Source organism: Macrobrachium rosenbergii, chromosome 58 (genome assembly GCF_040412425.1).
Source record: "Macrobrachium rosenbergii isolate ZJJX-2024 chromosome 58, ASM4041242v1, whole genome shotgun sequence".
Classification (NCBI taxonomy): domain Eukaryota; kingdom Metazoa; phylum Arthropoda; class Malacostraca; order Decapoda; family Palaemonidae; genus Macrobrachium; species Macrobrachium rosenbergii.
The window spans coordinates 11,357,062-11,377,875 of record NC_089798.1 but is presented as its reverse complement, the minus strand read 5'-3'; the positions used below and the strand labels follow the sequence as shown (position 1 = coordinate 11,377,875).

General features: G+C 37.3%; 1 long non-coding RNA gene across 1 annotated transcript in view; it reads right to left on the bottom strand.

Moving 5' to 3' along the window:
- Positions 1-8,498: 8,498 nt before the first annotated feature.
- Positions 8,499-20,814, bottom strand: part of LOC136837202 (uncharacterized) — a 14,826-nt gene continuing 2,510 nt past the window's right edge. The window contains exons 2-4 of the long non-coding RNA XR_010852621.1: positions 17,240-17,285; positions 8,828-8,998; positions 8,499-8,618 (exon numbers count right to left, since the gene is read on the bottom strand). This is a non-coding gene — a long non-coding RNA (uncharacterized lncRNA). The remainder of the gene's footprint in view (positions 8,619-8,827; positions 8,999-17,239; positions 17,286-20,814) is intronic.

The window sequence follows — 20,814 nt, the reverse complement described above, 5'->3', positions numbered from 1 at the left end:
AACAGAGGTTGGTATCTCGCTTTTCCCGAGATATTGTGTGATAGCGTGAGCTGACTTGCTATGCCAGCTGGCCTGTCCTGTCATCTTCACATCAGAAGATATTCCTTGCCCTAACTAAATTCTGAGGACTACTGGAAATGAGATACTAGGTACAAAACTAAAACCTTTATTGACGAAAAATAACGAAAATAACTTCTCAAAAATTACGAAGAATGAAAACGAATGATTCAACATAACTATCAAATTCTTCTAAGGAAATAAGGTCCAAAATCATAAACACCCAGTTATTTAAGGAAATACAGAAATAATTCATCTGTCATTCAAATCATAAAAATGTCAATTAATAGAATAGGTCATTTCAAAAATGTCACACCACTCCCTTCCTTGAAGAAGAACGTGAAGGAGGGAGGAAGGGATACCTGTAAAAGAACGGCGTTATATTAAAAACCAGAAAATGTAAAAAATGCAGAAACACAAGATTTCACTGCCACAGGGGTAATGTCTTTTCAGTAGTCTGAAAGAAAAGTTTAAAATGTTTACGAGCAGTACTCACTCCACCATTGTCCTCTGGAGACACAGTTCCAGTCCCGAGCACACACTCAAAACCCAGTTTACATTGTCCCCCTCATTCTATGAAGAGCACGCATTATATGGGATTTGTCAACGCACATATGAACATACTCTCGTGACATCATTCGTGGTCAAAGTACGATAAGACACGCCTCTTGCCATGTAGGGCGTCACGAGGTATCTGGTCACACACACGTACTCACGTACTCACTTGAATGCTTTCTTCAAATCCGGATTTAATAACCAGTTCACCTTCTAGAATGTTCTAAGCTGAAACTGCATTTTCACTCCTCGTGTCCTGTCACCACGGAGCTTCTGCGACCATTGACTTCTTGTGGCATGCGAATGATTCAGCATTTTTCTTCATTGCTGTGCATAGTTCAAATGGACCCTCGAACAGCTGACCCATCTTTCAAAGGTCACCTTCGTGATCAGTTACAGTAGCTCGGTCCACGCACTCGAGGTGACCTCACCTCGTTACGATAACTGGCTACTCGAAAGATCTAGGTGCAAAAACTTATATATATCTCATAACATGGATATTATAGCACATTTAGTTCTTTTAAGAAACGCATCACTTCAGACGATTTCACTCCTGGTACTGCCTCACACTGAAAGGCCTGCGATTGCGCACGCCAACGGTGATCCGACCAAGATGAATGGCTTGCGACTGCACCAGTCCAAGCTGAATGTATTCCTACGTTTCCCAGTGATCCGACCAAGATGAATGGCTTGCAACTGCACAAGCCCATGTTGAATGTGGCGCTCGCGAATCCTTTGCGCCAACCCAACATCTCCCCGAAACTACGGCAACATGTAGACATTCTGCCCGACATCTCTCCACAGCCCTGGATCGTCTCACCAAAGTGCAGAAGTAACGTTGACAGCTTTCTCATATGTTGAGGACGGTGAAGCTATTCCAACAGCTCCGTTGCGAGGAAGTGGTGTTTTTCGTAAGTCGGTCATATCGACAGTCATATAAAAAAGTAACTCGTCTATTCCCTATGCCATATTATTACTGAACCAATAAGACTACCAGTGCAAAGGTCATATGTTCTCAATGTGAAACAATTCCAAGTTGCTACCCGGAATTTCCACAGTCAACCCACTATCAGGTACACTAACTCTAAGGAACTATTCATAAAAATTCTACCCAACAAAAAAATTACCCAAGAATCCTATCCATACACTGAATTCACGAAAAGCAATCCTAAACATCTGAAAGGTATCATTTCTCGTAAAAGACATCAAGGTTATACTCTGGTTAACGAATATTGCTCAATACCTGACTAATTCTCATCTTTAAATAGCAATTGACATAATGGCAATCGCTCCTACGATCCTAACAACTACAATTACTCATGGCACAGCTCTCTTAATTTTAAAAGAGAACTGAAAAATCCCAAATACTGAATTGATATCCCTATCAAAAATCTTCCTAAACCTCTCCTAAATCCTAACTGACATATCCCAACCCGTAAAGATCAGACCCGTTCGGTCCGATATACTAAATACCTCCCCAAAACAAAATCCTAAACAACAAACCCATTATTCTGTAACTCTATATTCAAAGATATTGCATCAGACGACAAAACACATCATAACATTCTTACATAATATCACACGGGTCTAACCTCTTATGAAATTAGCCCATGTCACCATTCCCAAAGACATATGAATACAAACCATTAACTCAACGTAACCCATTACTATCGCCAAGTGCGAACGATGAAGTCCCTAACAATGTCTGCGATCCATAAAAAAACAAAAACTCAAATTCATATATCTACAAAACTCTACGGTATTCTGCACAGAATTTATACTAAGTACTGCAGCTTACATCAGAAATCACAATGAACCCAAACTATTAAAGATTTGTAAAACTCTATGGACTAGCGTCCTCCTCAATTACAATAAACCAGCCTCATAAAATAGAATAAAGTAGCAAATTCTGTTAAATTGTTTAACAGAGTCAAAATGAAGTAACAAACTTTGTCAAGTAACTGCAACCAAATAAGACTACAAGTCATGCCCATTTACACAACCCATTAAAACCCGAAAGGAAAAACGACTTGTAAACTACCCATTATCATAACAACGATACAACCCAGGAATGCATCCATGCTAATACCCATTAACCTGTCTTTTTGATCTTAGAAATATGTGTCAAACGAGACACACCCGTGTTTTCATCCAGAACAACAAATCTATTTCCCAATTTGCTTCAGGTCAACACTGAACGGATCTTCAAACTTGGGACCCATTGCTATAGTTCAGCTGATTCCTGACATTTATCTTCAAATAAACCTATCTCCAACAGCCACTTTGACTCTATCTGGCTTTTGCATTACTCCTGTCTACCATGTCCACGAACATCTCAAGATTCTAAAGGCGCGCATCTCCTTTCGCAGTTGAAATCAGCGACTTTACAGTACCGTCACCTGTCGGAATAGGCAATAGATCAAATGCGCCTCGCGCTGGGTATCATTGGGAAACATTCCAATGGTATCGCTAAGTGTGGCGTTTATGCTATGCTGGACCTGTGGAAGATAGTGGTCCCAGTTTGGTTCATTACCTCCCACGATCATTCTAAGAGCTTCAATAACCTTTTTATTTGCTCGTTCATACAAGCCATCCGCTTCTGGTCTATATGGAATAATATTAACCTTTTTAATCCCCATTGCATCCGCGAGACATTGCATCGTATGATTTACAAATTCGCGTCTGTTATCTGTAATTAAGACTTCAGGTGCTCCATATCTGCAAATATACCTATGAAAAAACGCGACAGCCATCTCTTCCGCTGTTTTATGCTTCAACGGGAAAATATCTACGAACCTACTATGAGATTCAGGGCCTCTGTAACACGGTTTTTTCGCAATAACTTTTTATCTACGCATTTCATAGATATAACGCTTATTCAGAATACACATTATATCTACACATAAATTTTGACTTATTCTGCATTACTAGACCCCGATAAATTTGGTACTTATAATGTGAAAGTGATTTTTTGAAGACGGGCCAACTTACTCAGAGAAAAGGTTTCAGAACGCATCATTACGTAACTTATGACAGCATTTCTTCCTCTTTCTCGATGGATGATTGGCTATACGTAACGAAGGCTAGACCTCTGGCAACAATGACATAAAATTTAAATACAAGCAAAGCAGTAGTAACCTTTTATGAACTCTGAAACCTCTCCACTGATAATTGTCATAATGAACAAACCAACAAAATATGTTAATAAATACAAAAACACATCGTTTATTAGTCCAACTCCCAAAATAAGTTTCCTAAGAAATTACAGTCTATTTTATAGGTCACAATCAGATTGACAAGATGTAGGGAATAGCTGGTACTTTTCAAAAACACAGTGAGAAGCTTGATTTGATAACTGCTATATCCATTGTCAAAAATTTTTATTTATTGGCTATCTATCTATTTACTAAAAAAAAAAAAATAGCCGGTACCGTATTTTGGCTTTAAACCTTCACCAATAATTATCGTCAGAATGATGACTTCATGAGGCTCCACCCACTTTGGCCTCGTTATAATTCAGGATAACACTGAAGGCTATCATGGGCATTGTTGGATTAGAAAATTTAACTTCTGGCTTAAAAACTCATTTCTCGATGTAGTTGTAAGAAGTGTTAAATGATCCTCAAGGATCCCAACAGTTGGCCTAAACGTTTAATCCATGTATATTACTGCTGTTACTACTGTTGCGGCACTACTGCTATATAGTATTACTACGCTAGCACAGATACCCCCACCCACATCTATGTATCGTTCTGCCATTCATAAAGTCTTTGTCATGTTTTTTCACTGTGCAATAAGCCATATATTCTCAGAAATTAAGTTTAACATTAGATGATAGGTTATTTCATTAAGACTAACAAATTATGGCAACTGGGTATGTTATTGCCGATGTTGAAGCTAAAGATAAAGTATGGTATCATTCCTTCATTGCATTGTCATCTTTACTACTTGTTTTGCTACATGTTGTAATTATTTTGAAGGATAAATGAATTATGTTCTACTTTACTTCTATAAATTCTCATTAGATGTACAAATAAAACTCCTAAAACTATTCATGATTTATTTACAAATATGCAGTCATCATCACTCTCGAGGAAAAGATAATTTTCCCCGTCCTCATCGTCACTGGCCAGGCTAATGATGACTGGTTCTACTGTCTCTCGGATATTGTCCGACTCCCAATACTCCTCCTCGAAATGACGGGATTGTCGAACTGCTCCTGCCCACACTTCCGAGGTAACAGAATGCCTGGCTTCCTCCAACCTGTCCTGTGGGTCGGATCGAGTAAATCGACGGAGGGAGGAACGTACACTTCATGACCGCCCACACCTGTTCAAAATTGCATCGAGCTCGGGGTGAGCGGGGGCAAAAGCACAACCTCATGGCCCCATTTACGGATAGGTGTTGTCAATCTCATACCTTCGCTCCGGCCGATTCTTTTGGCAAATAAGCAGCAGCTCCGAGCGTGTGGCAGAAGGTCGGAACAATATCCTGCGCTGTTCTAGCCACCTGATGAGAGAACATAATAGAACATTAATACCTTAAAGATAGATCATAAAGTGTCACATGTAGTACAAGCAATAAAGTGCAATTTGATAAATGTTCTCATTAAAATAGGTTAATTGACTCTTCCGAACATATTTATATATATATATATATATATATATATATATAAATATATATATATATATATATATATATATATATATATATATATATATATATATATATATTATATGTTTACAGAAACAGAATCAACACTTTTTGAAAGTGTACGTAACGTGATCTAACGATCTTTACTTCAGAAAAAAGGCGTGAAAGTTCACTCATGATAACACTTGCATCCTTTTCCTCTCTCTCTCTCTCTCTCTCTCTCTCTCTCTCACCGTGTATCGACTCTCTCTCTCTCATCGTTTACCAAAGCTCACCCACCCTAACCTCACTCATTCTCACCAAAGCAATTAAATGGACTATTTAAAGAAACACAATTGTTTCTACAAAAATAGGTTTATTATTCAAATAACCCAACAAGAAATGAATAAAACAAAGCAAAGATTAAAATGCATAATAAATGAATTATCGAGTCAGATAACTAAACTCTAAACTGCAAAACACTTCTGATTAAAGAAGTCTCATTATGGCTAATAGCCTGGAAATCTCCAAAATCACACATACTCCCAAATCAATAACTAAAAGTCATGTCCAAAAAAAAAAAAAACAGTCTACCACATAAAGAGATTGACATTGCAAATGACTTGCATGTCCTTTTTCTCAAACTCCCAAGTCCACATGTTATTCTAACATGTCCACACTGTCCACAGACATCTGTCGAAAGAATTAAACATGATAGAAAACTCCCAAAAATATATGAAATGCAAAACACAATAATGGAAAGTGTAAAATGCATAGCCAAGATATGGCAAACGTAACATAACAAAATAATAATATAAAAGAGGTATGAATATTCATATTAAATCTCCCACACCAGTTCAAAAGTTCATAATGATTAGAAAATCATGGTAAAAATCACAAGTTCAATTTCCTCCCATAAAAACAGAGATTTGAAACTCTACCTTATCTGCCGATTTTCAAAGCCTGGATCCTCTCCAAAGCTACGTCTGGACAACTGCAGTTCTATCACGTTAATGAACGATCAAACTCACTTTTAGGGCAGATTTTGGCATAATCTAGATCAAAGTAACGCACGTACTCACGAATATACATAACACTTCGGAGATCACCTGACCGGCAATATTGCTGAGGTTCTCACGCAGATAGCTGAGGAATCAAACTATTTGCTGAATACAAAGATTTTACATCGAGTCTCTCGCCCTAGTTCCATCTGACTCCAAACCTTCTTTCATCACACCTTAAAGCATTGAAGCTATGAAATGCATATATGTGTCCTTTAAATAGAGCTCGGCCACCACATAAGAGCGTCTCGCTCTCCTTAACGGCAAACTAAAACAAAAGCATATGTATAAAACATAACAAAATAGAGCTATGCTCAATTAGCAATGTCTACTGCACTGCAGCTTTAAGGACTGCTCTCATGACGCACTTCCAAAGTCACTGGGGTTGTGTTCTTAGAGCCTTTACATGTAATCTTACAAACACGAATAAGCTTTACTACTCCCACAACAAGAATTATCAGTAAAATAGCTATTAAGACAATTAAAATTGTCGGCATAATATATTCCTGATACTGGAACATCACGGAATCGTCGATGTCTTCCAACGGTGGAACAGTTATTGGCACCTTGGTTGTAGGTACCGCCACTACTAAATGCTCGTTATGCGTATGACGCATAATTATCTTCTCGAACTGTTGAATACAGCACGGCTAAGTACGAGAAAGTCCGTAGACATCACACGGCATGCAGCATCAAACAGCTTGGATCCTTGAAGAACAAATGATGTCGACTTGTTGTTCTGGCACATCATTGTAACTGCACTCTTTGCAAAACACGGCAGTTAGAGTTCTGGTGGACTCAATGTGGTAATCTCGCTGGAACTGTCTAAAGTCACATTCTGTCGGAGTCTGTCCATGAACTAATGATAATTCACAACCACCCACAGACACAACTCGCAACTGGAAAATACTACTGTCACACACACACTTCTCTCTAACTAAAGTACAACTTGTCTTATAATCAACTCCCGAACCTTGATATTGATCTCCCAAAAATGAACATGGTCTCTAATCTATCCCATGTCACTACTGAGTCTCCAAAAAGCACTCGAAAAAGGTCTAATAACAAAAAGGTTTCATGTTACTGAACCAAACAAAACTACTAATGCAAAAGTCAAACACTCCCGTACGAGGTGTGATCATAAAGTATCAGGACTGGTGCTATAAAAAGAAAACTACAACACGTACCGTTTTAGCATTTATTTTCCTTCGAAGTAGTCCCTTTCGGAAGCCACACACTTTATCGAGCTTTGTTTCCATTAATGGAAACATTCCCTGAACTCGTTTTCTGGGATAATCAGCAGCTGCCTCGTCGCATTCACTTGGGTCTCCTCGGTGTTTTGAAATCTTCTTCCTCTCAGTGGGATTTGATTTTTGGAAAGAGGAAAAAGTCGCAAGGGGCAAGATCTGGGGAATACGGTGGCTGTTGCGCTTGGCCAAAAACTGCTGCACAAGCTGCGCTGAATGGGCAAGTGCGTTATCATGGTGCAACTGCCACTCACCAGACTCGTGCAGTTCTGGCCTTTTCCGACGGACGAATAGCACTCCAGCAATGCCGCAACACGTCACAGCAGTATTCCTTGTTACTGTCTGACCTACGAAGTATACTCATGATGAACAATTACCTTGTAGTCGAAAAAAATTATATTTTGCTCAGTTCTGCTGGCTGAGGGTTTCCCAGAACGCTCGCCACTATCGACATTTTGTCAGCCATCTTGAAAATGTCTGAACCACTCGTACACTCGTGTGCGGCTCATACACTCCATACACTTTTTGCAACTTTGCGTAGGCCTGTTCGCAGGTATCGCCAAGCTTTTAGCAAAATTTGATGCAGATTCTCTGCTCAACTTTCTCCATCATAGTCAATGCTACGGCCACACACTACACACATTCATTCCAAGGATTGCTGTAAAGAGCGGAAGTGAGCAAGGACGCTAAAAACTTAGTGTGCATGCACAGCAGAGGTCAAGGTCAATGTGTGCCAAGTGGCCTCATTCTGCATATTTTAGCTACTTTACTATAACAACAGTCCCGATACTTTATGATCACGCCTCGTATTTCCTTATTGCTTTGGAAAAGTTCCACTAGAGTTTTAAGCTGCATTTCGGTTCCTTTGCTGCTGCTGCTGACCACCCAATCAACGCAATTAACAGTAAGTATTCATTCATGTTAGTATAAAAGTCCTGGGGTCAAGCTTAACTTATGCAAGAATAACATGTTACTTACTTTAAAATCAATCTCTGGGTTTGTAGCCCTTCTGAACCACACATCGTCCTCATAGGTACCATAACATACGTTCAGACTTGGAACCTTTCTATGAGAAAAAAGGTCAATAAAACGTTTCTAAGCCCCGGAAGTAATTAGAATTAGTCTCCTTTTACGAAATTTTACAATTTATCTTCGTTATTGGAAGTCATTTTGCAATTTCCACAATTCCTCAGTATAAAAACAAAACAAAGAAAAACTACTTGCACCAGCAAAAACCAAGGAAGTATTATGAAGGGACTCAAGAACAGGTCTTACCTGTACAGGTGAGCAACAGCCCTCCTGACATGCTCTTCTTGCAATGGCTCTGCGCTGCTCAGATCCAGCTGGTACCAGATCAAGACACAGTCATCTTGATGGTATAACTCCATTTCCTTCTCAGAATCGGAAGCCTTCCGGAGCCATTCGCCCGTGAAGATACGTTCATCCCTTTGGACATAAGGCAATGATATATACAACTGCACGCACACTATTATTAACACTATTAGCTGAAACCATCAAATTTTTAAGGGGAAAAACGTGATCTTGTGCTTCACAACAATGAGGAAAAATTAGACACTGAACTTAGCAGTCGATATTTAAGATGAAAAGACAACCTTGAACTCAAACAAAACATGACACAAATGTGACACTGAACTCCCATAAAATTATACCCGCGACAAAACACGGAATCATCTACTCACATAAAATGATAAACAAGAAACAAAACCCTATCCTAACCGGAATAAATAAAGAATGACAAAAACACAACCCTTAACTTCATGATGAGAAACACCAAAAATCTAAATTTGAACTTCCTATTAAACAGAAATGACAAAACAATCTAGTAATATTTGAATACCTGAGAACGTGAAGAGTGAAACGAACGTGGCAATTCGGGAAGAGAGAGAACTAGGCATGATGCACCGATGATTAATCAAATAAAGAATGAGGATTTGATTAATTTGGTTATGATACAGATAGTGGCCATCTAAACGAATTGGTCAATATACACAACAGCAAACAGGGACGGGGTTAAGCCCAGACCAATTTCTATAACGCTGAGGCCGAGATTGAAGGAGCGAACTTTAGGAATGCATATAAACTGGAGGGACGTAGACAGAAGTCTTCAAGAAAGTGAATTAGACCATGACATGACGAGACAAGAAAGCCAAAAGAACTGGGAGCTACGAAAGGAAGCAAGAGAAAGGAATGGAAAAGAAGCTAATTCAGGAGGTTTTTTCGAAGCAAATTCAGGGAGTTTTTTCGTGGTGAAAAGATATCAACAGGAGAGAGACAGCCTGAAACTACACAAGAGAGAAGGGCCAAAGGTATCCGAAGGGATGGAGTAAGACCTACTTCATATTCCATATGTATTGTAAATAAGTTTAATAGAGCATTACTAATGTTGATGAATATACTGATGATAAAATCAACAAATTGACTCAGGGTGGAAGGAAAGGCTTTTGTCTACATATCACTGCCAAGGGTCGTCGAAAAACATGCACTCTCTTGATACCCAGGATCCCTGTTACACACACACACACACACATACACATACACACTATATATATAAAATAATGTTTGTATATATACACATATATATATATATATATACTGTATATATTCATATATATATATATATATATATATATATATATATATTAATTATTTGACATGTCAAAGAACGAAAAAAATCCAATTTATTACTTTTCCATTACACTGACTTTTAACCTATTTTGATACTTCTATTTTCTGACTCTGAGTCAAAACCGAGTATATACAATTTATTAATTTACTACGTGAATCCTATAGAAAAAAATTTTTAATGGAAGGATTAGAGTCCTATATGTAAATTTTTAATGGAAGGGATTAATTAAAGTGAAGAAAATGAAGAATTACGGATGGGGAACTGTCCTCCTGACAGTAATATGTAATGCCAGTAACGCTATGATGTGAAGTCACAACATGAAAAGGTGCAAAAGGAGATTTTAAATTCACCCTCCGGCTTTCCACCAACCAATAATAAATCATTAATAATACATGACACCAGTGGTGTATTCCTGTCGTAAATAAAAGCAGCAACTTGACAGACTGCTGGATTAATTAGCATCAGAAACGGTATTTCATCAACTCTGTTATCTTCTCATCGCATGGATTACTTCCTCAATTCGATATTACCTCGAAGACAATTACATACTCATGGCAATGGAATACTCAAAGAAAATAATTCCGATAGTAACAGCAACTACCTGTCAAAGGATAATGGAAGGGCCAACTGAGTTATACATATATATATATATATATATATATATATATATATATATATATATATATATATATAATATATATATATATATATATATGTATATATATATATATATATATGTATATATATATATATATATATATATATATAGAGAGAGAGAGAGAGAGAGAGAGAGAGAGAGAGAGAGAGAGAGAGAGACATTTATTCCAAAAAGTAATGGAGAGAGAGAGAGAGAGAGAGAGAGAGAGAGAGAGAGAGAGAGAGAGAGAGAGAGAGAGAGAGAGAGAGATACAAAAAATATAGCCACGTCACGATAGAAAGGTTATTAATTACTTTAACTATAAGAATATAGTGTTTCAACGTTAGTGTAGTATGCGTTAAACAGAAAAATTTATTTAATAAATATTACTGTCATTTGGTAAACATGCTTTGAGTGTTTAGCGACTTTGTTTCACAGGCAGCGTTGTCAACAGCTTAGTGTTGGCTCTACACTGGGGCATTAGCCGCTACTTCGTGGAGCTGCCAGTTGTCTCCTTATCCTTACCTCTCCGTGAAATGTACCACACCAGTGATTGCCGAAAAAGATACTAAGTTATGGTACTGGAGTAAAATTTATCATGTAGATAACATCACTTCTAACAATCAGACAACAGCGAGTCAACAGTGAATCTGGAGGCATATTAGATGGAACCAGTAATAATCTGAGATCCCATGAGTCCTAACACTATTAATTATATTGACGATGTCCCAGAAGTAATTGAAAATAACAGTGCAATATATTTATATGCTGATTTACGCCCAAGGTTTCCGTATAATCCATATCACATCTGACCGTATGAAGCTACAAGAAGACCTGAGACAATGATGATAGACTGAAAATGAAAGCTGAACGTCCATCACCCAAATGCAAATACACAAGAGAATACGAATAAATCAAGCCATGATTCAGAGCCAATGAAACACGGTTTCTCGGCAACATCTTTTTATCAAAGGACGGATAAAGGTAAAAGTTGGGAAGTGTATATTTTGTAACCCTACCTAGTTTTTGCAAGTAATATTTAGTACCGAAGTTCGATAGTTTTGATATTTATAGAGTAAAATGAAGGCGCCGATGCCGGAACCGAGAAAATCACAGACAAGGATCCTAAAACCATTCCTGACGTAAACATAATATGTAAGCAGTAAGTCACTAAAAGGTGAATTCGATAATGGCCAGCAGGACATGGAATTGTCTCCGTGGTTGCAAGACTGCATTTGTGCTACGGCTCGCCACTTTGTATAGAAGCGAGAATACCTGTGGCAAGATTTACTATAGCGTCGAAACCTGAGGTAAAACAAAACGGATTGTCTTTTTGTATTCCCGCCCTGAATAGACGCAGATCTAACAAATGAGCTATCGACTGGTTCATTATGTGGATGAATTACATACACTGAATTATTTGTAAAGTAGAAACAATATAAATATCAAGAAAATGGAAGAATTCCAAACTAACAATTTAGTCCCAATAACTGCTGCGGAAGTTGCGATGAAGCCTCCACAAAATAATAATAATAATAATCATAATCATAATAATAATAATAATAATAATAATAATAATAATAATAATAATAATAAAATTATTGAGAATGGTAATGCAATCAAGGGGACGATGACAAATCCTGCTCGCTATCATTGATATTGCCGAAGCCTAGGATGGGTACTAATATCAATTAGTGAATATGTCATCCGCAAGTGGGCAGAGCCACAGTGAAGAGACGTTTTCCGCATATGTAAACTTCTCTTCACTGTAGGTGGAGCCTAATGACTTCATAGGTTAACGTCACTACTGTGTTCAAAAGCCTCACCTGCGATTGTTATGGCTCTGGCATTGGAAAACCCACTTTTACTTTGATAAGTACCAGAACTATTGAACTTAGGTGCTAAATAATACTTGCAAAAATTAGGTAGGTTATAAAATATTCACTTGCCAACTTTCACCTTCCTCCGATGCTTTGATAAAAAGTTGTAGCCGAAAAAACCGCGTTTCACTGACTTTGAATCCCTTAGTAAGTAGAAAATATGGTTACTGTATGGGTGAGGATTTAACTCTAACAGACAGACAAAAGGGCATCGGTGTAATAATGGCCAATAGACTGACTTACAGACCACCTAGCAGAAAAATCAAGAGTTAATATGATCATGGGAATCATAAGGAGGATGTTCGTTAACTTGGAACGGGAGGTGTTCAAGAAATTACACGTTGCCTTAGTCCGTCTACACTAAGAATACGTAAACCACACTTAAAAATGACATTGAATCTATTGAAATCTTTCAGCGGAGAGCCACCCATCCCTAAAATGATAAACGTATGAGGAAAGATTAAGAGAACTACAATTACCAAATTTAGCTTATAGAGGGTCTAGAAAATTAAGTATACCTTAGTTTAACCAGACCACTGAGTTGATTAACAGCTCTCCTAGGGCTGGCCCGAAGGATTAGACTTATTTTACGTGGCTAAGAACCAATTGGTTACCTAGCAACGGGACTTACAGCTTATTGTGGAATCCGAACCACATTATACCGAGAAACGAATTTCTATCGCCAGACATAAATTCCTCTAATTCTTCATTGGCCGGCCGGAGAGTCGAACGCGGGCCCTGCTGAGTGCTAGCCGAGTACGATATCGACCCGGCCAACGAGGAACTTAGAGGGTCTAGAGACTAAACCATAAAAACATATATATATTTTGTGGGAAATACAATGAGGTTGGATGTGAGGCTTTTCAACAATAAACGAGGACAGTATGAAAATATATAAGAAAAGAACTAAGCTGAACATTATGGATTACTCTTTCCGCAACAGGATAGTGGATAATTGGGATAAATTCCCAGATTATGTTGCTGAATCCAAATCAGAGGAAGCATTTGAAAAAAAAACTTAAAGAATGGTATATACAAGAGCAAAATATAATTGGGAGCACTTACAAAATATGATTATTTACCAGGTGAAAACACCCACATGAATAAAGCCTAAAGATGATTAGGTTTCAAAGCCAAGCATTTGCAGAATATAATGCCCACATGCAGCTTAAAAACAAAAAAAATTATGATATGGTTAGGTCAAGTTTTAAGTTCCTTGCATCATTCTCATTCGTGTTATTCTACTTTCTAATGTTACAAAAAAGGTCCAGATAATTCAAAATGGCCACAACTGCTCCTTTATACACTACAACTATACAGAGCACACTCACATCAAACAGGGAACAGACTTTCCCCATAATACACACAGTACCACTTTATGTTCAATGCACAGACAATGGACCCACTGGTTAACCTACTCAAGAATTCAAAGCGACATCCTTCCTTCCAAACAGATTACTTTGAATTTTCCTGATGCCTGCAGTCCTCCAGCTAGGAGTGAGTATATGTTCAAACCGAGAAACCAATACAGTTCACTGTTGCATCAAGAAACAACGAAAGCTGTAAATAATTAACAAATAAATGACGTATGAAGAGCTTAAAGGAAAAAGAGGAGCATGCTTCGGACAATGTCAACTCCTATGAGTAAACTTTTCTATCCATCACATCCAGCAAGATGTCCAGAACGCCAGGCATGGAATCATACTGGTTGGAGAAAACTTTGTTGAAGGGGGAAAATCTTGGTTAAGAAATCTGAGGTGAGGGCAGGACTACTGTAGAGCTTAAATTTCACATTGTTAGAACTATTAAGCCTAAAGCAGTCCCATACCATCGATTCTAGGCGAATTCGTCTATAACAATTCGTCTACAACAATTCGTCTACACCAGTTTGTCTACAACTACAAATCATCTACAACAGTTTACTTACATTTACATTTCTATTATTCCTATTCATCTACTGATACAAATCATCTACAAACCAGTGTTCCTAAAACCTACATGACAAAAAAATCTTAACTAGAGAGGGAGACTATTAGCATTAACTAAACAACCCATTGAAACGGAACTTCCATACTGTGTAAATTACCAGTATGGAAGTTCAGTATCTTTGTTACTTCAAAGTTTATCTTTACTGCATCTAGACTGTCTTTCCTTTTATTGTTTTTGAAAACTCTAACCCTATACAATGGCCTCTCCTCAGTATACAGACACGGAAAAAGGAAAGAGAGAGTTAGTTAATTGTGCAAACATATTCTATAAAAACAGAAAATGGAGCCACAATATATTGGAAGTGTGAACAGTATCACCAAATCAAGCGCCGTGCTCGTCTGACAACAGTGGACGATGAAGTTGTTAATGCTGTGCATGAACATAATCACACAATAGATGCCGCGGAGATTGAAGCAATGAAAACCGTTACTAGAAATCGTCAAATGGCTAAATCTACACACGACTCTCCACACTTAATAATATCTAATGTTCTTGAAGACTGCAGTGTTGCTGCTGTATCTAAACTCCTAAAGACGCAGTTTGAAAAGGACAATACGTTCTGTAAGGCAAAGAAGTAAAATGGTTCCTGCTTTACCAAGAAATTGTACCAATTGTTTTTTCCTGATGAATTTACAAAATCTCTTAAGGAAGATCAATTTTTGCTTTAGGATTCTGGTCAGTTTGATAAGCGTATGGAGATTTTTGCTACTAGACATAACCTTCAATTATTATCCCGAAGCAACTTTTGGCTTGCTGATGGTGCTTTTAAGACCGTACCTTTGTTGTTCCATCAGTTATATTCATTGCATGACTTAAAAGAAAAATCCTCATTGCCACACAAATCTGAGGAAACGTATAGACAACTTTTGCAACAAATAAAGAATATTGAACCTTCATGTGCACCATCTCTATAATGACAGATTTTGAAAGAGCCATGCAGAATGCAATGCTTAAAGAATTCCCCAGCGTGGAATTGAAGCGTTGTTTCTTTCAATTTTCCTAAGCTGTCTTTCTCTCAATTCAAAGGAACGGATTGCAAAATTTATAGGAAACAAATGCTGATTTCTCTGTGCGCCTTCGAATGCTGCCGGCAATAGTGGTTGTGCCTATTGGAAACGTAACAGAGACCTTCGAATTGTTGTGCGAGAACAATACTTTCCCTCCTGAAGCTCAAGAGATCTTAAACTGCTTCGAAGATACTTGGATCGGGCGCCTTAGCAGAAAGTATATGCGACGGCCACCTCTCCTTTCTCATGAGTTATGGAATCTATATGATGTGGTTCTACACGGTTTGCCAAGAACAAACACTGTGGGGTGACACAGAGCTTTCCACAGACAAGTCACAGCTTACCATCCAAATATTTGAAAGTTCATTAAATGTTTGAAGAACGAACAAAATTTCAGTGAAGCTCAGACTGAACGGTATCTTTCCGGGAGAGAACCCCAGGCTCCAAGAAAGCGCTACCGTGATACCTCGCAATCCATCAAAAGACTCGTGGAAAATGTTAGTACTGTATCGATAATTTCGTGGAATCGCTCAGAACCTTTCTTTTTAGATTTTCTATGGAATTTGTGTGAAATTAAAATTTAATTTTATTGAATAAATTTTCCTTTAATGAATTTGATCCATTGCATTACATGAATGTATTCTTTATGGAATGAAAAATATTAATTACTCCTTCGAAAAATCTTATTATCCTTGGGAATCTCTGAACCAAATATTTAATACAGAAAATGAGAACCAGTTAGCAACTAAGCAAAAACTTAACAAAACTTTAATGTGTGAATAAAGTTTTTTAAACTTGATCACTAAACTTAATGGAAATGAAGATATTTAAAAGGAATAAACAAAAACTGAGCAGAATTGAACCAGAACTTAGCAGATCATGAGGAAACGTACCAAAACCCAAAAGGTAATAAGAAATATAACCCAAATGAAAATTATTTTACTTATAAATGAATTACATCTGTAGATCAACTGTGTTAGTTGAATTGTATTTGCTGAGGAAGTGTTATAGATTAATTTAAATTGTAGTAGACGAATTGGTGTAGGTGAATTGTTGTTGCCGAACTGTTGTAGACGAATACCATCACCTGGCATTACAGGTAATTCTTGAGAGATTGTGCACCAAGGGGGTCAGTGCCTTTCTCCCCATATTGGACTACCATCAAAGTGCCATCACCTACTTACAATTGGGCTGAGTGACTGAGTGAGCAGACCTCACGCTTACGAACGCCAGCTCAGCGCCCTACTACTAAGACGACCTGGACCTGCTGCCCCGTTGGAACAATTAAAATAAGAAAAAAGTCTAGCTTGGCCCTTAACCCCGCCATAAAATATTAAATGAAACCCATCGATGATTTTTACGACAGCTTGAGGCCACAGACACACAAAACAAACAGCACTCTCTCCAACAAAAGATGATTCCAGAACGTAAATGTTACAAAAAAAAAAAAAAAAATCTGATCTCTTGTCATAATATGGTCAAATCAACCTTCTATATTCACCACTTGGAACCAACAGTTGTACTCACCCTTTGCTAGATTCTAGCCGAGACATCGCGACTTAAGGCGCCCTACCTGTGAAAGGAGAAAAGTAACTGATCATGAAAGGTATGCAGAAGAGCGCTCACAATGGACTGAAAAACATATACAAAAATGAGCACTCAAGAATATATTTAGTTTGTAGATTGATGGGTTCCCAACATTTCTTTAAAATGAGAACTCAGCAGTTTTCTGGGTAGTCTGGAGAGCACCACCACAATACTGGAAATTGCAAAACAGTCTAGTTAGTAACTATTTTTCTTAATCCACAAGAATTTTACATTACCTTGCACAGAATATTTACACACAGAGCTTGTACAACTTTAACAAACAGAGGTTTTACAACTAAGATTTCCGGAGAATTTATTAACAATCACCAAACTGACATACTATACACGGCAAACACAGGTAATATGTTTGCATTATTAAGACAATTTACTAAATACACTGAATGCTTTTATATTCAATAATAAGCTACAAAAATTAATTATTGTGTTAAAAAATTAAAAATTTCAGAATTTCGTAAAATGCGTCTAACAATGCCTCAAATACTCACAAAGAAAATATCTCGCATAAAAGAACCATGCATAAATGTTATGCTGCTCTCACACTGCAATGACTGCATGTGGCAGAGAATATGTTTGATCTTTGCTTATTTGCATAAATGAAAGTTTGTCAATACAAGCGATTTATCAGCAAAGCAAAACCAGTAACTCTCCTGGGAACACGTAAAAAGATTTGATAATGAAGTTTTTTCATATAAAATTTATTTTAACAAAGATTTCGCGTAAAAATTGTTGCGATTCTTTCTAACATTTACATTAAACGTCTTGTAGAGTACAGTACAGATGGACGTCTGTTAAATACTAAAGTATGCTAACCATTACATTAGGCATGCTTTGATACCAATGGCAAAGCAGTAAAACCAGTGGCCCCAACAGTTCATAATAAAATTGAATAGGAAACCAAACCGAACAGCAAACAGCCGAATCTTGTGGCTTTTCTCTCTCTCTCTCTCTGGCCCAAACATTCTTAATGTGGACGAGAATGCTATTAGTTGGTTGCAATAGTTTTTTCGTTGTGCACAATGTTTCACAAACTTTTAAAAATACGGAAGCCCATTCTGAATTGTCGAGATACACATTTCAAATTATAATTTTAGAAAGCACTGCTTTGTAGTTTTAAATATTCTCTGAGGGGTTAAATATCAAGAATCAGGATGATGCAGTATAAGTGAGGATTGCCTTCGGAAATTTATCAATGTTATATTTACTGTACCTTCGACTTGTTTGCGGTCTGCACACGTTACTCAGTTGTAAAAACGCATTTTTTATATATACTCGTATAATAATTACAGCTGATAGCAGTGGAACACTGGCAACAGTGCCTGATTATGTTATCATAAGTAGATCTGGTCGACAGCGAATGAGAAGTCTTACATAGAAAGCATCATTTCTTCATTAGGCCTGCAATGAACTGATGCTCGCAAGCTCGGTTTTAGTCTCCGTGAAAAAAAAACACTTCCAGACTATAGGGAAAGCACAGTGGTGCTCCCAAGCAACAGGTTGGAAACTGCCGAGAGATGTATTAGGAATAAAGACTGGTTCGGTGTTCTGGGAGTGTTGAAAGAAGCACTGCAGAAATGTTCACATCTAGGGTGTTGGTAGTAACCAGTTGCAGACTGGGTCAGGAATCAAAAGCGAATCATAAAATTCCATAAGAATTTTTCACTGAGGTATCATCTTGCACTGAATGCTGTCAAACATGCACACACATACTTTGTACATATAAGTAATCCTTCAATTACCCGGATTAATAGAGCCAAGGGCCCAGCGGATTATGGCGAAATCTGGATAATGGCGAGTAAAAAAATCTTGGGGTGTTCCAGGGCAACTCCGTGCACTTCCTCACCTAACCCTGTCAATACCACACAACAACCATCACACTTTAAACTGAAAACTTTAAGCAAAAGGCAATTATCTACCTTTCCCCAATATCTGTAACAAAATGCACACCTTTTCCCCAATATCTGTAACAAAATGCACACCTTTTCCCCAATATCTGTAACAAAGTACACTACATACATAAACTTTGAAGAAAAAATGTAACCCCTTCTTTTTCTCTCTTGTAATCAACAAAGTTCAGTAGGCAGGTAGCCTATCTGTGTTTGTCCACAGCCTACCATGGTTTTATGACTATTAACATATTTTTATACAGCAGCTTTCTTATCAGCTATTACAATATTGTATTACTATACATGAGATACAAAATGTGTGTGAACCATTGACCCAGGCTAGCTTAGGTGTTACACTCACAATATCCATTCACAAAAGTCCAATAGGCTATTACAGCTATATTTATGATAAAGGTAACAGTAATGAAACTGTTATTTTACTTACAGAATCCATTTATACTATATTGCTTTCTTGATCATCATCGTAATATGTAAAAAAAAAATCGTCCCACCATTTGTAATGTTTATGTTCTCAGAATCAGCCGACGAGCCCGCTGGATTTTAGAGTTAATACTTTAATTTTTGTACACAAATGTAAAACGGGTATACACTGGTAAATTAACATACTTTATGTTAAAGTAAAATCCCTCAAAACTGCAAAACAACGGTTTCCCAGATTCGTTTGTTTACATCATACTCGATGTTGTCTATGTCAGTTCTTGGTAAGTGGTTGTTAGTTATAAGAGATGGTTGTCAACTGTTACATACGCCACAAGTTTGGTCATCTTGTCTGAAAGCCTAGCCTATTAAATCTACTGAAAATTAAATTTGTTCTGTTTCAAATATACTGTTTGTGCAATACATTACAACGAACTGTATTTACATCTTTAGTACATATGGCATTTCTCGATGATGTTTGTTCAAAGCAAATTCAATTTCAGAACACTACTAAAAAGTTATTGGAATTAATGCGTACAAAAACAAACATACCCTACGCATAAATTACAAAAAAAAATAGTGAAGGAAAACAGTGAAGGTTTGTGTGTGCATTATGTTACTGTATTAGGCTTCAATGTAAACATACCTCAGTTGTTGTTCTCTCTCTCTCTCTCTCTCTCTCTCTCCAAAGTGTATATCAGTACTGTACATGTCCCTTAGTAAAATATCACTGTATCATAACATAAAAACACGAAACTAAACAAACTCCAGGGAGCCCACAACACAATCGAGTGTGCACATATACGTACGTGTTACAATTTTTTTCCTTTCCTTGATTTATTGTACCATGCTTAATTACAAGTTTAGTTGACTCTAAATATGACCATCAAACATATCATGACAGTACACAAGACAATATTTTATCACTGCTGATATTTCAACTCTAATCACCGTAAAAATATTCAAAATGCGAGTTTCACATGCGGGAAAGAAAAACCAAACGGGCAGTAGCAAGTTCACTGACGCCATGGAATGAGTTTGTGCATACATACATATATGTACCCTATGCACACGATTCTGTTCATCTTTTGGTTTGTGAAAATTAAACAAAAATAGAAAATACAGTAAAAACCTACATGGCAATACTGTAGCATAAAATATAAATTAAATAGT